Raw genomic sequence first — 18,799 nt, forward strand, 5'->3', positions numbered from 1 at the left:
ATTCAGCAATTTTTGGTGGTAAAAAAGATCTTCAACTATATCTTCTAAATATATGTATTTCCTAAATATAGGAAAGCTAAGAGGGTTTTATCAAAATATATTTTATCCTTACCAAGTGTCTCCCATCACCTTTCAAGTCATTGATTTCTCCGATTTGTACAAATAAGAATAGAAAAGGGGCCAATTAAATTGACCCTTGTCTAGGAATAAGGGATCGTACAGACCATGAATAATATTCCATCATTCATTCTCTTGTGGATTTTTTATGTTTCCACCACAAGGGATCGTTTGAGTCTGGCCTAATGCGAAGGGAAGTGTCATGTGGGGAGGGTTTAATGCAGGGTCGAACACAGGGTTGGACTGGCCTGCTGGGAAAATTCTGGTGGACCCTGTCCTCATCTGCACCCAGCCCACTGCCAGCCCAGGATCTGTAGGGCGGGATGAGGGGTGGAGCAGAGGGGGACCTTATTCTGAGATTCCCGGTGGGTCCACATACCCATGTGTGACAATGAGTTACCGCAGCAACATTGTGCCACCTAGAACCACAGAACAAAGGTGAATCGCATTACACCTGCAGTTTTGTGCATTTGTGTGCGACACAGTGAGTACAGACAGATAGCAAAGCGTAGGCTGTGGAATGCATGAAAGCACTACGGCAGGGCAACTCATGGCCAAATGCCTGTGGGTAAAAGCCCTAAGATAGAAGACATTTATGAAAGGGTTGAATTCAACAGTTATGAGTAGGACAGCAGATATGTTTCCCCAGGGTGAGGAATATGAAGAGATTATGTGACAGGCATGAAGCTGGAGTAATAACTTTCTCTGAATGGTGTTGGGTTCCAGGCAGAGAGTTTATCTCTGCAACGGGTTTGTAGGACTCTGTAAGTTGCTGTGTTATTACATAACTCTCCCACCATTCAGCTGTACAGCCTGTACATGAATATGGACATATAGGTGCATCTGCATGTCCAGTGTAGCCCATTTAGCAAGAAAACAGAGATTCCTGGCATGAATGAAGAACGTTTCCACGAAGTGGAATGTTAATGAGGCAAATGAATTCCAAGGGGAGAAGCTTGGGGAATGTTGGACTTTACAGCAGTTCTGATAGGTGGAATGCAAAGCACCGCATTCAGCTGTCATGACACGCTACTTCATAGGCCTATGGTATGTAATAGGCACATATTGTAAATGACTTGACTTTTGTACTTCCATTCCCAAGGAAGAGAAAGCACCTGCTCCTTTGGTGAACAGTCAAAGCATTGCGTCCTACGGAGATGAAAAGTTTTGATGAACGATTCGGCTTATCTTCCACACTGTAAAATTATACAGTCCATAAAAGCAGTAACTGATTCCCCCTTCTTTGTTCATCTACAAGCGTTAAAGGTGATTTTGCATGTAAGACCTGAAGGAACTCATGAGGATTCGTTAACAGATGAAGGCACCAATTTGTTTCTGTTAGAGAACTCTCATTAGTTCCTTCATTTCTTCTGGGACTTCAATTTTCTCTGGTTGAGGTGCTGTTTGTAGGAGGACACTTCATATGGGGACTGAGATTAACAATTTATTTGGGGCAAAAGACTGACTTATTCTTTTGGTTTAGGGACACTTTGAAGATATCTTATGTTAGCTAGCCTATAACACATCTATAAGACAGAAGGGACTGTTAAGGTGAGAAAGAAAGTAGACACAGCAGAACTAGTGCTACTTTAATAGGACGTTGCACTTCTGGTTCAAATCTTTTTTTGATAGGCAGGTTACAGTTCATTTATATAGAAGTTAATACTTCTTCATGAGTTAAAGTGCAGAGTCTCTCAATGATCACTGTTATCTCCAGTGTTATATGCAATCTGTATACTGTGAGATCTGAATGAGTTCAATGATCTCTAGTTGTATTTAATAGCACAAGAAATAAACACACACCGTGTTTCTTTCTTGTGTTATTAAATGCAACTAGAGATCACTGAACTCATTCAGATTCAGCTGGATTGTAGCCTAGAAATGAGCATACAGATCAGGGACAGATTGGGGGTGCAGGGCCCACCGGAGCTATCACCCTAGAGGCCCCTCACCCCCCAAAGTTACCCACCGTGTCCCCCGCACCCCCCACAGGTGCCCCCATAACTCCCGAGTGCGAAACTTACTTTCAACGTTTCAGGGGAGGGACACCGACGGGCGGGGGAGCGGCAACAGGGATCAGGTCCCATTCCAACCCTGATACAGATACTCTCTACATGCTGGAGGGGTGACCAATGTGCGGAACAGTAACACAGCTAAAAAGAAGACTGATTGATTATTAATAGAAGTAACAAGTGCCATGGGGTGAGGCTATTGGAGTGGCATGTATAAGGGTCATTGGTTGTGCAAATTTCCCTACAATCAGTTGCTCCTAAAACCCCTTGTATTAGAAGTACCTGTGTCGAATTTGCACTTTTCTCAATGCACTTGCAGATGTAAATGAGCCCTTTAGTTTACTTTGCTCTGAGATTCGACAGAATATAGCTGGAACAATTTCTATGTTTTTTATGAAGAAGCAGTTTGTGGATGTTAGAAGAAATGTTGTCAGCTTGTAATTGATGGAAGAAGATGGATAAGAAAGTAATTCCACAGTAGCAAACTTAAAATATTTACTTTAGATATAAGTGTGTGTTATGGTTCTTTTAGAAAATTTTAAAAAATATATATACATATAAAATCTCAGTACATTTTTTCAAATTTAAAAAAATATAAAACTGTATTTTTATTGATTGTATTAAATAACACTTTGGCACGGCTTCAGTTTAGTATAGAACTTTTGCAGTAATTTGGGACCTTCACCTCTAGAGGTCGCCAAACTATTGCTCAATGATGGCTGGGACACATGATAAAAAACAACTCTGTGCAATGTGCTTATTTTAGAACTGTTAGAGTTTTTTTTAGCAGTCACTATTGGACATTGAAAGCTGCAATGTACAAATGTACCAATAAAAAAGTAGATCATCTTTAGAAAAAAAAATTCTGTATTTGATTCAGTCTTTTTTAGGGGAATACAAGATGTAAGGAACTTTGAGCACATAACATTTGTATGGTAATCTGGCAATGCAGAAAATCCCTTTATAAATATATTACTTTATGGAAATGTTTATATATGTAATATAGTCCACTATAAATATAACAATCTTCATTTAGTACTGACAATTGTTGTATCAGTGGCATAACAATAGAGGAAGCAGACCCCACTGTTGCAGGGATCATGAGTTACAGGGGTCCTGGACCCCACAACGCTTCCTCTATTTTTGCATGGCCCCCTTTTTACCACCCACTCTTTTGCGTCCCCTGGCCTGCTCGCATATAAATCCCCAATTCCTGTCCACTGTTAGATAGGGGAGCGAGCAGGGGGCTATATGCAAGTAGGCTGGGGGACAAAATGGGTAGAGGAAAGAAGGCTCAGGGTCTGGCCCAAAGTTGGTACTCTGCTGCATTGTATTATTATTTTTATTACTGCCGCTATAGGCAGTCCCTGGTTTGTAGGAATACCGCAAATGACCAAGCCTAGGAAGGTAAGATATAGGTAGGAGAAACCTTAAGGTGGGGGGTAGGGAACTGTCAAGTGTGCACCCCAGCAGAGAGGCACACCATGCATAAATATGGCCTTTACTGTAGGAAAAATATAAACAATGAAGTGGAAACAAACTAGGATATGAGAGATGTGAAAACAAGTCAAGCAGGATCTTAGAATGCTTTTGCTATGGCCATTGCTTATTGCTACTGTTCAATTTTGCTAAATGCCAATGGGCTCATTTACAACTGTGCCAGAGGCAAATTCAAAAGCACCAAGAGGCATAACTGTGCCCCTAATCCCTATGCGTCCAGAGCAATGGCTGGACTTTGTACCTTGCATTAGATTGGAAAGTACAGGGCTCCATGGTACCTTACTGCCACTGGTGCTCCCCAGCATCTGTAGGGGATGTGATAGGGGGATACCCACATCCTACCTACTTACTTTACAAATCTCAGTTTGCTCAAATCGCTCAATTTGGCAAGATAAAATTTCTCAGAGGGGCAAAGTACAGAAGAGGGCATAATTTGTATCTATCTTTTTCACATTCCCCTTGCCCCCCAATAATATATGAGGCCTAAGGTCGCTACAAATTGAATAAGAATCAGGCTCTCGGCAGACAGCTCCACACCCATAATTGATGATATGCACCAGCGCAGGACTGCTTAATGCTGCCAGTTTGTTAGGGTATCTATAGTGGGCAGAAGACAGAAATGAATGAACAGTAATTGTGGGCCTGGGGTGCAACATTTTCTTTATGTAGATCTCTGTGTGTATGCAATGCATATATCACTCAAGTACAATGTAATCAGGTTTTGGTTTCCTTTAAAACAAGTATTTTACTTATTTTTTTAAATCTTTTTCAAAGTAATAAAAAAGATATTTTTGCCACACCAGCTGCTGATATTCATGACTTTCCCCTACAAGCTTTTTAACAAGTTCATTGCCCAACACCTGGAATAGAGGACCGTTTATGCTACAGCCTTAAATTAGCTTAAAATCTCCAAACTGGCATGTTGTAACCTTTGCCCGATCGCTACATCTCTGTTCACCCACGGGATTAAATTATAATCATTATAGGACAGGCCACTTTATAGATCTCTGCGTATTTAGTTAGTGTCGAAGGGACCAGTGGGGACGATAAGTAAAAATATTATTTTCTATTCCGTACTGACAGTATTTTACAGAAAGAAAGACTTTCCCTCCAGAAAGGAGAAACCCTGATGGTTATTGTATTTGTCACAGTGTATAAGGTTTCTTTCCCAACCACATCATTCTGGCCTTCACATGCTACTAGGTTACAAAATCAACTCTTTAGATAATCAAATCAGAGCAAACTGCTTAATTACTGTAAATGAGTGCACTTTAAAGTTGTGCAATAACTTGTACATGACCGTGTTTGTTTAAAATTTCTTATGGCTCACAATCACTCATATCTGTTGCTCAAACATTAGGGTCTTATGTGCAAACCTGCCAAGTTTAAACAGGCGGCATGAAATGATAGTTATGTACTGAAATACATTAGTGTGCTGTGCCCCGTCCCTGTGGCTGCCCACCCTCCTTCCCAATGAACTGGTTTCTACTGGGGTTTTTGAGTTCCGGCAGTGATCTTGGGGGCCTGGAGTTAAACATGGGACTGTCGGTGTGTTCAGTTTAGCGTGGGGGGACACAGGAAAGAACCCCAGTGGGCCCCCGGCCCACCTTGGTCCTCCTTGGCCCAGCACAACCAGATCCAGGTATTTGGTGTTAGATGGGGGTAATAGGCAACAAGATAAACATTCCCCGACAGGTTTCAAAGTTACCAATGAACCTCTGTCTTTCTTACAAGAAAAACTGTTAATGGAGGTTACACAGGGACCAATTACATGCACTTATTCCATCTTTAAATGAATGTGCTCTTACCATCCCTGCCTTTTAATCCCAGTGTACCACTAAGCCCTATGAGGAGATACTTTTTATGTAATCCTGACACACAAATGATCTCAGTGAGCACAAATAAGGCTATTTATACTTGATGTTACATAGATTGTTAACATCAGGGGATTCCGCATCTGTTATAAACATGTGATTTGTAATTGTATATATAATTACTATTGCTAAAGGTGTACTTCAGGATGCTCAATAAACGAGTCAACAGCCAGTTTTTCCATATTCAAAATAAATGAAAGTTTCAACTTTAAACAGCTGCTTTTTCCATACAACAGGATTCATGCAGATCCTGTTCTACAGTAGCTCAGAATTGCATATAGGCCACCACCACACATAGTTGGGCACTCTTATAAACCTCCAGCTCACATACTGGCCCATGTCCCCATCTCATCATGTCAAACATCTGCCTATTCTACATCAAAGGGGTATAGGCAGTTAAGTAGGGGTACGCCTTTACGATCAGATTAATAGTGTCTATTGCCCTGGCTGTGAGCTCACCATGCCCCTGCTGCCTGTCCCTGTAGTCGTGCTACCTTCGTCTTCTTGAAAAATTGCTGATGTTCATTACTGGACCCCTTAGGTGACCATCCTAATAGCCCGTATAGTAATATGCCGCTTTATCCTACTGAATTAGGGGGACTTTGCAATAGTAATTACCCTTGCTTGGTCATGTTATCAACCCAAACAGAGCACTATATTTACTGCTTGTCAGGCTAACAGGGTGCCACAGTTTCCTTTTACATTTCAAAAACATATAGGTAGACTCCCTATGGGACACTATTGTGTAATTATATGTTATACTTTCCATGGATACTAATCTCCACTGAGGCAGGGACTGATGTGAATGGTGGAACATTCTCTATAATGTTTGTGTTATATAAATATAAATTTAAACATCAAATAATTGAATGATGGAACATGCTGTGTAACGTTTGTATTATATAAATACTGCTTGCTCACTCAACCGTCAGCCCTTTTCCCTCCCAGTTTTCAAACCGTATACTTACTTTGCCATGATTGGCCGAAGGAATGCAGCAATGGAACAACAATATTGCAGGTGGGGATCGAGCCTGGGTCAGAGGTGCCCGTGCCTGTGTCTCCTGCCCAGTCCAAATCGGGACACAAAACACGAGACTTAATATTAGCGTTGATGGCCCACAAGCCAGATGTGGCTCCAAAGGGAATTTTATGCCCCCCATCCTGCTAAGATATTCCATGAACCAAAAAAAGGCATTTACTTCCTTGTCTATATTCCCTAATATCTAACAATCCTTTTGACACATATACGTGCATGTGGCTACAATTTTCACCAATTATCTTAAACAGAAAAAAACTTGAATTATTCATAAAAATGACTAATTCTTCTATTTGTGTTTCGTACAATGTTCGTTGCTTGCTGATCCCATGGTTTTCAATGCCAATATAACATTTTATTCAAATAATAAATAGTTTTTCTGTGATGTGCACAGGTGTTTATGATGATAAAAGCGAATCTGGTAACCATCCTAGGGGCTTTAGCTGTCAGTATAAATAAGAAGGATAGAACGTCTCTCTCCCAGTGTAGAGCAGGATGTTTAACTGGAGGCTATGCAGCCATTGTGAATTACATATCCAAGCTCTCCTGAGATCCTGTGACCGATTTGCATGAATACCAGCCATTATGTCAAAATACAATTCTCAGGATGGTTTCGCCATCAGCAAGGATTTCCGCTAGCTTAGTTATCAAATACAAGTTATCTTTTTAGCACAGAGAAAAAGCAAATTAGTTAAAAAAATAAATTGTTAGCTGAAATAGGACATAGTGGTAAATGTAACTGCCATATTTTACTGCACTCTGGATAATGGATTCCCAATTTGTTTGGGGTTTTACAGCAGTGGAAAATAAAGTTGCATGCAACACCTAATATGCTTATCATGGAAATGTGACATTTATTCCAGACCAAATTACTGCATGATATTCCAAGTTGCACCCTTAAAATAGGCGTTATCTTCCTATTGCCATACAAGAAGTATATCCGCCTTCTTTATAATTTTATATAGTAAATCACTGGTTTATAAATGGATATGTACCCATTCATTTTTCCCTAAATGTATACTATGAAATAAGATATCCCCTACTTTAACATATGGTTTTATGGCCTTTATAAGCGCACTCACCCTGCAGCCTTGTGCCTTTAGATGGTCATGGACCTCTTTGGAGACTTTAGATATTCTTTACAAAACACTGATATGAAATATTTCTAGATACAATGGGAAACAGCATTTTTTCCACTTTAATAAATGTTTCTCAAACTTTATATTTTTAAACATAAAAGTTAGTAAAAGCATCTTTAGGTTTGGTATTTACACCTCTAAATATAATAAGCCCTCTGTCCTTTGTAGCTTATGAGGAGCCTTGAGTTATGCTATGTCTAAGTCTTGGACAAAACCTATGTTGAGCAGCTATAAGATTATGGAACATTCTTTTCTCTTTAGGAATCTGCAATATTTGAGCAACTGAAGTTTAAATAAATCTTGAGGGAATGATCAAACATTTGGTTTTCTGCAGTCTGTTTGCATTGAATTGTTAGTTTGTTAAACTGTTCATCCACCATAGACTCAGGGGTCTCTGGCCTGCAGTATAACTCTTATAAAGGACAAGGGCAGTGTAACTGCTCTGTACAACTTTTGTTACATATAAAAATTACCAAGAGACCCAAAAAATGTAGTATACAAGTCTTTTGATAAATGAGTCACATAATACATATGCTGACTGATCTATTTTGTTTGCTGACAGGTGAAATTAATTGCTGCATTATAAAATAGCAAAGGGAACCCTTTGGTTCAGCTGAATGTCAACACCCTGAGAGCCCACGCATATTCATATATGTTATTTTGTCCAAACTTGGTGAAAAATCCTTAAAAATTAGGCCCTAGAAATGTACACAAAATAGCAACCAGCGTGATGGATTGTGCAAGATTATCAATTTTTACAGCCTCCACAACCTTTACAGTACTTATGTTGTTAAACTAAATACCCTAGGTAATAGGACATAAGAGAGCAAAGAACTCTGTTTATTAACCCTTAGTAGCTGAACCTGGAGTATTACAAAAACTTACCTACCTGTGAAGCCCAACTAATTTAATGAACCGAGCTCATTTCTGTAAAGCTGCAACTTTATTTAGGACTTGCCCACAAACAGTGCCATCTCTGCTTCCAGAACTGTACTTGTTCACAAACAGTGCCATCTTAGGTTCTTCTATCTTTCTGTGCTTCCAACAATCAGTGTCATTTTAGGAATCTACTTGTGCACATACCAACAGTGCCTCCCTGGACTCTTTTTCTCCCAGGACTCTACTTGCCGACATAGAAGAAGTGCCCTATTAGACTCTATTTGCCCACAAACAGTGCCATCTTGGGCTCTTCTTGCTTCCTGCACTCTGGATGTCCACATACAGTGTTACTGTGGACTCTTCTTGCTTCCAGGACTCTAACTGCCAGCATACAAACAGTGCCACCTTGGGCTCTTCTTGCTTCTAGGACCCTACTTGCCAACATATAGACTGTACCATCTTGGACTCTTTGCTTTCTGAACTCTTCCTAACTGCCAAAACAGTTCCATCTTATTATCCTCCTGCTTCCAGGATCCCATGTCTACAAACAAATAGTGTCATCTTGAACTCTACTTGTCCACAAGCAAACAGTGCCATCAGAGGCTAAACCCAAACAAAGGGGGTGGGGCAGTGATGTTGGACATGATGACGTCAGAAGTGGGCACAATGATGTCAGTGGGATTATGATGCTGAAGCTGGTTTATTGCATCAGTTAGCTGCAATTGCCTGGATTTCTGTCCAGTTTTCTCAGTGTTTTAAACTAGAAAGTTTTTGAACTGGGCACCCAGGTCAGAAACTGTCTGGTTCAAACCACATTGGTGGCAACCCTATCACTATCTATATTCTGCCTGATGAATAAGTCCAAAACTTTAATTAACGGTATTGGATCTATTATACATTAATCAGTTATCCAGAAAGCTTTGAAATACAGCAATACTAAGGGGTACATTTACAAAAGCAGGAACGCTCGGAGCGTACTTTTGCCGAATTTTTCGGGCGTACGCACAACTTTTTTGTACACCGTAAGACTTTTTCGTACCGCTGTTTACAATGGTTCGGTACGAAAATTTCATGACTTTCGAATCGTCAATACGATATTATCGTGTCTAATACGATTTTTTCGGAAACATTTTCGGGATATTTGCGATCTTCAGAAATTTTCGTTTCCAATCCGAATTTTTCCCATTCGGGATTCAAATTCGTGGATTAGTAAATCTGCCCCTAAATTTAGAAAAATGCTAATTGATTGATTGACATAGGAATTATCCTGGTCCAATGCTACACTTAGGTGTCTTGTCAGTAGATTTAAGAACACTTCCCTATATGTAATAAAATACACTAATTTGGTGCACTAACCCCTAGAAACTAATAAGATGTTTGCTTTTAAACAGGAGATCAGTTAATGCTAATTGGTTGCTATAGATTACTGTACAGCTTTGACTTGACATGTAACATCTCCCACTTTTTGAGTTTAGTTCTAGTTCAAACAGATCAAAAGTGTGTACTGGGGTGTCATCTTGGACCCTACTTGTCCACAAACAGTGTAGCCTTGGTCTCTTCCAGAATTCAGCTTGTCCACAAAGAGTGTCATTTTGGACTCTTCTTTCTTCCTGGACTCCAATTGCCAACATACAAACAGTGCCATCTTGGTCTCTTCTTGCTTCAATCACTCTACTTGCCCAAATACAAACAGTGCCACCTTGAACTCTTCTGGGTGGGAAAAATTCTTGCTTAGCATATAAAACCCTTGACCAGTTTATAACACTACTGAACCTTCTCGCATTTCTTGGTCTAAGTTTCTAGTGCAACCATTTGGAGTCTTCATTGGTGTTGGATTATACTTATCTTTATTTAGCAGTTCTCTGCTTTCTCATGGCTATGTAAGAATGTATTGTGTATCATAGCACGTTACACAAATCTATAACATATGTTTCAAAGGAAAAGTCCCACTGAGATCAATTAGGCTTTACTTTGATAAATATAGTGTAATTGTTTTGTGAGAAGATTTACTAGCCTCTTACTTGCTATGTTTGCCCCCATGTCTGTCTACCCTCTTTGATTTTGACTGATTCTCTGGTGTACCTTGTCTGTCTTGTTGTGCTTACAAAATAGCAGCTCCTACATTGCACTGATCATTATATAGACATTTTGCGGTGTCAGGAGAGCATTTGGTTGTGATTATGAAAAAATATTTGTTTCTTTATTTAGAATTTATATAATGGGCATATGTAATTTAAAACGGACTTGTACAGACTTGGCTGAGCACAGATGCTCTGTGATAAAAAGGATGCAAACATGTTTGTCTTTTATTTCCAGGTTCTTGCAATCTGCTTAATTATATACCTCTGCCATTTCCAGTGTGTATTGGGTAGACTTTTTATGGATGCTTGTTTCATTAATGAGTTTTTATGGCATTATTTTTCATCCAAGTTATCTTTTATTGAACTCAACTGGGAAAGTTCAGAAGGACTCCATTTTCATAACTAATGTCAAGGTTGTTTATAGATCTATGCTCAGAGCAGCTTGGATTGTTTATAATCTGCCTCATATGTATCAGATAACAGAATACTTTAACCTATAGGACTTATTTTATGGCCCTCGGTATACTGCTCTAGTGCTCTATCTATGGTGGAACAACAGGAATTTAAGTGATGATGGCAGAGTATTGACACTGGGTTTTAAACAGATCCATGAAATTGAGGTGGATGTGTCTGGCACAATAGAAAGACAGTTATTGGTATGTTTTTATCCACGCACATATTCAGGCATTCAGAACATGAAAGTAGCCATGGCAATTTGCAGTACGGGGCAGACAGTGGTGACATAAGAACAGCAAAACCATAACATACTGAAAAAGCTGTAAAGAAGGTTAGTTAAAAAGTGTCTTAACTGACATTTCAGTTTTATCCTGAAGAAAACAGAGATTGTTTTGCCAAATAAACTGAAATATAAAGCAAAATTAAACAACAATTGGTGCATACAATATAATTATTAGACATAATGATCTGAGAATTGTTCTACCTTCTATCACAATAATTCCCTTCCATTCTGACACCAATAAATTGACTTGTAAATAATCCAATGAACACCCTGGTATAATAGCACTTTGTAGCACTTTGTTACAATCCATACTTTGCTTTTACTGATCATTAAAACACTTATTAAGTCTGCAGGCATTTTTGCTAATGCCCCATAACATAGGCCAGGTGCTGCTCTGCAATACTTGTGCTCATAACCTAATGAAAACAATAAAATGTTTTGTTGTAGGCATGCCGATTATTTCATGTGTAGCTTTCCAATTCTGGCTAATAACAAACATTAACAATTTTTAGCAGTTCACTTTGATCAGTTTTCTTCCGCTCAGTTAAAACCTTCATTTAAGAAAACTCTGGCAAAAGAAAAGATATTTTTTATTTTGGAAATGCAATGATTGAGAGTCTTTAAAATATATTTCATTTGTATATTTAGGTTTTTAGTTAGTGTTCAAAACTATTTTGGCTTTATTATACTTTTATAATATACAATACCTTAAATGAACTGTTACTTCCTTAAAGGAGAAGGAAAGGCATTTTGGCATTTTACTGCCAATAGATTAGTTACAATAGTGCAAGCTAGAATGCTATATTTATTCTGCAGAAAGCTTTATCATACAGCCATTAAATCTCCCTCTGTTTGTTTATGATAGCAGCTGCCAGTATAGCTTGGTCTTGGTAACTCCCATGCTTCAGCCCTGGCTGCTGGTAGCTCAGATTACAGCAGAGATGGGAGGGGGAGAGAGCAGAAGGGAGGGGAAGAGAGAGCAAACTGAGGAGATTTGTGCCGTACCCTGAAGGATTTTTCGGAGAGCAGAAGGTCTGACACAGAAGATCATGTATAGAGAATAAAAGGAAAGAAATGTGTTTCTTTTCACTGAGGACTCCTACCATGTATATATATATATGTCTTCCCCATCCAAACCACACCATTTGTATTGCATATATCCCCTTTGTTCACCATCACATTGTCCTAAAATAAATAGCAGCTTTTCCCTGGTGGCCATTTTCCCTCTCACACATCTTCAGTGACATTTGCATCTGAAAACAGCCCACGTGCACTGTAAAGTTCATGCAGTGTAATGGTTTAACTGAGGTCAAGACAGGAGATTAGGAGAAAAAACTTATTTCTCCAGCAGAGAGCAGAGTTTTTATGGAAGCCATCTCTTCATTGGCTGCTAGACTGGAGGGTGTGTTTGGTAACCTGAATTGAGGTTGTTTGGTAACCTGTGCATGCTCAGTTAGCCAAGAGCCAAAGGCAGTTTCTAGGGCAGGGGGTCGAATGGGTTAAAGGAGGAGAAGGAAGTGATTAAGTAGATGCTGCAGCCTTACTATTAACCTTTGAACAAACCTTTGATTTCAGAGAGGTTGTTCACTGATTACATTTTTCTTGTCCTTTAAATTTTCTCTTTAAAAATGTAGCACTTGGATTCCTACTGCAGGCTACTGTATTTGCTGTCATTCAGAAATTGTGATGCAGATAATTGTAATGGCAATGGTATACTGTATCTATCTAATGAAGGAAAGCATGGTAGCCTTGAGCAAGCAACTTCAACCAGAGCCAGGGGATGAGATTGCCATGGTATAAATGTAAACAGGTTTACCCTACAGACAATTTCCAGCCTCAGTCTGAATGAAGTCTGTGTTGTGACATCAATATTTTTCAGTGGTTTAGTCCTTGTTCTTCAACTCTCAGAATTTATTGTCACATGAAAATCCAAGATTGGTTGCACCAGGATGAATTCAGGCAACCTCCATGGATTCCCCAATCAACAGATCTACATATCACTGGTCCTTTATGGGATGTTGTAGAGTAGAATTCCAGCCTCTTTGTTTCTCAAAGATCTGGATCCCATATTTCTGTGTTCAGTATAACACTCAACACATTTCAGAATGTATATCTGCACTCCAAGAGTGATTAAAGCTCTCTTGAAAGCAAAGGAAATTCTGTTTTTACTTTGGTACTCAATAATATATTGTTAGGTGTTTCTGTTACTTTGTCTCCTTAGATGGCCATGTTTTCCTGCGTCCCAGAGGTTCTATGTAGAGGTGCGTTTGTTGCAGCCATAGCTAACAGCATTAAGAAGTATAGATGCATTGCTACTGTTTCACTGCTAATGGGCATATTCACCTTTGGCCGTATATATATATATAAAAAAACATCATCCCCTAATGTAGTCTTTTTTATATATTTCTGTTTTATTGTTTTGCAATAAAAAGCAACTAGAAGTTCTTTCTTTGACTATACTATATATACTATACAGTGGTGTGAAAAACTATTTGCCCCCTTCCTGATTCCTTATTCTTTTGCATGTTTGTCACACAAAATGTTTCTGATCATCAAACACATTTAACTATTAGTCAAAGATAACACAAGTAAACACAAAATGCAGTTTTTAAATGAGGGTTTTTATTATTTAGGGTGAAAAAAAATCCAAACCTACATGGCCATGTGTGAAAAAGTAATTGCCCCCTGAACCTAATAACTGGTTGGGCCACCCTTAGCAGCAATAACTGCAATCAAGCGTTTGCGATAACTTGCAACGAGTCTTTTACAGCACTCTGGAGGAATTTTGGCCCACTCATCTTTGCAGAATTGTTGTAATTCAGCTTTATTTGAGGGTTTTCTAGCATGAACCGCCTTTTTAAGGTCATGCCACAACATCTCAATAGGGTTCAGGTCAGGACTTTGACTAGGCCACTCCAAAGTCTTCATTTTGTTTTTCTTCAGCCATTCAGAGGTGGATTTGCTGGTGTGTTTTGGGTCATTGTCCTGCTGCAGCACCCAAGATCGCTTCAGCTTGAGTTGACGAACTGATGGCCGGACATTCTCCTTCAGGATTTTTTGGTAGACAGTAGAATTCATGGTTCCATCTATCACAGCAAGCCTTCCAGGTCCTGAAGCAGCAAAACAACCCCAGACCATCACACTACCACCACCATATTTTACTGTTGGTATGATGTTCTTTTTCTGAAATGCTGTGTTACTTTTACGCCAGATGTAACGGGACACGCACCTTCCAAAAAGTTCAACTTTTGTCTCGTCGGTCTACAAGGTATTTTCTCAAAAGTCTTGGCAATCATTGAGATGTTTTTTAGCAAAACTGAGACGAGCCTTAATGTTCTTTTTGCTTAAGTGGTTTGCGCCTTGGAAATCTGCCATCAGGCCGTTTTTGCCCAGTCTCTTTCTTATGGTGGAGTCGTGAACACTGACCTTAATTGAGGCAAGTGAGGCCTGCAGTTCTTTAGATGTTGTCCTGGGGTCTTTTGTGGCCTCTTGGATGAGTTGTCTCTGCGCTCTTGGGGTAATTTTGGTCGGCCGGCCACTCCTGGGAAGGTTCACCACTGTTCCATGTTTTTGCCATTTGTGGATAATGGCTCTCACTGTGGTTCGCTGGAGTCCCAAAGCTTTAGAAATGGCTTTATAACCTTTACCAGACTGATAGATCTCAATTACTTTTGTTCTCATTTGTTCCTCAATTTCTTTGGATCTTGGCATGATGTCTAGCTTTTGAGGTGCTTTTGGTCTACTTCTCTGTGTCAGGTAGCTCCTATTTAAGTGATTTCTTGATTGAAACAGGCGTGGCAGTAATCAGGCCTGGGGGTGACTACAGAAATTGATATTGAAATTGAAAATTGAAATTGATAAACCACAGTTAAGTTATTTTTTAACAAGGGGGGCAATCACTTTTTCACACAGGGCCATGTAGATTTGGAGTTTTTTTCCTCCCTTAATAACGTAAACCTTCATTTAAAAACTGCATTTTGTGTTCAATTATGTTATCTTTGACTAATAGTTAACGGTTTTTGATGAGCGGAAACATTTAAGTGTGACAAACATGCAAAAGAATAAGAAATCAGGAAGGGGGCAAATAGTTTTTCACACCACTGTATATATAATTAAAAATGCTTAGGTAAAAAAGTAAGCATATAGAACAAACATTATACAAAATATTATGACTTTTCATCAAGACTTTAATTTTGTAATGTCATTGTCTAACTATGCCCAATTTTATTTTTATTCTGAAACTTACTGATGCCTAATTAAAATTTGTGAAACAGAAGCTATTAAATTCTGCACTACAGAGTTATATAATTTTATAAGCAGTAGTTAGAATTTACCTTGCAGCCTGCTGAAGCACTGAAATACACATAAAATATAACTTGTTATAGGTAAATGAAGCTAACAGGGAAATATGGATACATTATATGCAATTGGCTTGCAAGTTTATGTGCACTTGGCTTGCTTACCTGCTCCATAGAATTGAAGCTGATTTCCGGCTAGCCACAACTGCTGCGCTGCTTTGCTTTTTTAGGCTGGGTTTTTCGATAGGGACAATTTTTAAAGTTATACACTAGGCGAGAAGGGAGAGGTGAGGGGGGTCTGTGCAGGCCAGGTAAGGGGGCTCTTCGATCTGGGGAGAGTGTAGTTCATACTTTGTGCCCTTAGCATCAGTTTCTATATTTGCACACTGGAAATCTTTGCCCTTAAACATTATTATTATATTTTTTCATACATGTGTACAGTTCATAAGAGTTTTTCATTCAGAATGGCCTGTGTTGAGGCTCTCATAAATCATAGTAACTTAATTTAATAATATTTTCTTAGCTTTAAAAAAAAGAATGCATTTTTCCTTTTTTTTTCTGGAGGTCATGCTATGCTCTAAAATTGGTATTAGAGTTTACAGTTTTGTTGAAAGCATTTATTTAGGTCACAGGCTGCAGCCTGCCAAAATCAACTAGGAAGGCGAGAGTAGACCTCTGCCCGTTTTTTTATTTTGCATTTCCACAGCAGAGATGGTTGGATCAAGAACTCTAAAGTAATTTATTGTTTATATTCTCTCAACCCTGTTTAAATAAGATAGCATGGCATTGCCTATTAGAATAGAAGCCAGTGTATTATAAACATGGAACAGTTGGGAGAATACATTATGGATAAAAAATAAGCTATTATGAATCATACATCTCTACTTGTTCCTTTAAATGTACAGGTATGGGATCCCTTATCTGGAAACCCGTTATCCAGAAAGCTCCAAATTACGGAAAGCCTGTCTCCCATAGACTCCATTTTAGTTAAATTATAAATTAATCAAGGTGTATTTTATGCTATCCAAACGTAAGATTTGAAGCCATTTATGCTCCTTCAGACCTTGTGTAAGTTCCAGCGGAAGTTGCTCTAAGAAGGAAGGCATAAAAAATTACACCAAATTTTACACTGCATAATAAATCTGCTCCTTAAAGTACTGCATGGTGTATAGACAAGTGTGCATTAGACAAGTTCATCCTAATGAGCGGTGTCCCAACTGCATAATATAATTGCCATTATGTTATGTCATTATCTGATTATAACCTAATTATCTTTCTACACTTTACAGCATTATAAAGAATATTATGTATTGTACCATGTATTACAAATAGACTTCATTTACTTTTCCAAAAGATGACTAGAGCAAGCAACTTCTGGATACACTAACTTTCACTACATGTGGGATATTTTTACATTCTTGAGATTTTATTAGAATAAATGCAAAAAAAAAAGCTTTTATGGAACACAGGATTGCTCAGTTTGGATGTACAGGTAGTTAAGTTGGTCAGTTTGGATGTACAGGTAGTTAAGTTGGTCAGTTTGGATGTACAGGTAGTTAAGTTGGTCAGTTTGGATGTACAGGTAGTTAAGTTGGTCAGTTTGGATGTACAGGTAGTTAAGTTGGTCAGTTTGGATGTACAGGTAGTTAAGTTGGTCAGTTTGGATGTACAGGTAGTTAAGTTAGTCAGTTTGGATTTACAGGTAGTTAAATTGCTGTATTTCAGAGCAGAAGGATGTTCAAAAATATGTAGGAAAATAACTAAACACTGATAAATATAAATTGTTCCTCTATCTGCCCAAAAAGCACATGCTGTTATAACGGCATTTTAACACTTTCTATAGTCATTTTTCCTTTATGTAAACATAAATAATTTGTATTATTCCTGTTGCAGTGCTTCTGTATACAGTAACTTGTCTGTTATAGTCTGCCATGGTCCTTAAGATCTTCTTTATAACCAGGCCCTGCAGTCGTGTTCCTTGGAAAGGGGCCTTCACATGATAAATGCACAGTCAGTCCCAGAAATTTCAGACTTGGCAAGAGCAATGAGTTAAAATGCATAATGAGTTGTCAGTGGTGAGTGACACTGATGGATCGGTTTGCTGAAATGCTGGGAGGGATCTAATGTAGAGCTTCTGTTGTGACTGTGTTGTGGGGAGATTTGGGATCTTTCAAGCCATAATTACATAAACAGAGACACTTCTACCAGCCAGGTGTCATCATGAATGTTCCAGTTAATCTATCCATCTTCTAGAACTCTCACTTTGTGTCAGAACTTTACTTTACCACATGCTCTGATCTTCTGGATGTCTATCACAGGGGCCGTGTTTGCTTTGAGATGGTATGGTCATGCTAATAAAACCTGTTTTGAGGCATTCCTGCTATTCAATGATAAATACCACCTCTGAAATGCCTGCTTTCAATTTTTTCCCTGGAGAATTAACATGAAAAGTTGACATTCATTGGTTTTTGGTCTAGCAAAACACCTGTTCCTGCTGCAGACTGGGGCTAAATTTAGCTGTAAATTATAGCAAATTCCTATAGTTTATGTAGAGAGAAATTTAAGAACTACTGGCAACAAGCACAATTCCTTACTTAACAACATCTGCCTCTAAACAGATATTATATTGTTATATTTAGTCTTGACTGATGAAAATAAACCTTAGTGCAACTTAAAAATTGTTGTCAGTGAATTTGACATGTATGTCTTTATGATGGGTTAAGGTTACCATCAGTTTCCCTTTTAGGGCGACTGACCCCGTTACGGATTCCCTGTCCCTGTGGAAAATCGACCCAAGCAAACCTCCCTGTCTTGACTGATGAAAATAAACCTTAGTGCAATTTAAAAATCATTTTCGTTGATTTCAATATGTATGTCTTTATGGTGGGGCAAGGTTACCTCAGTCCCCCCCCCCCTGAAAGCTGTCCCCCTGGAAACAGAGCCATCCCTAAGCAAATTGTTATTATTCCAGGACAGGAAGAAGGAAGGAGTTTCTGTGTTGCAGCTTCTGTGTTGCTGAAGGAAGGAATATGTATAAAATTATTTTGGAACTTTTCTAGGGAAATATGTTATGATTAAATTATGTAGTTGTGATGTTGAGTGGGTGTAAGGCAATGGGGAGGAT

General features: G+C 38.8%; 1 protein-coding gene across 1 annotated transcript in view; it reads left to right on the top strand.

The window, feature by feature from the left end:
• The window catches only part of hdac9 (histone deacetylase 9), a 278,731-nt gene that overhangs the window by 57,670 nt on the left and 202,262 nt on the right, over nucleotides 1–18,799 (top strand). The gene's annotated exons all lie outside the window — the stretch shown is intronic.

This window comes from Xenopus tropicalis, chromosome 6, assembly GCF_000004195.4.
Source record: "Xenopus tropicalis strain Nigerian chromosome 6, UCB_Xtro_10.0, whole genome shotgun sequence".
Lineage (NCBI taxonomy): Eukaryota > Metazoa > Chordata > Amphibia > Anura > Pipidae > Xenopus > Xenopus tropicalis.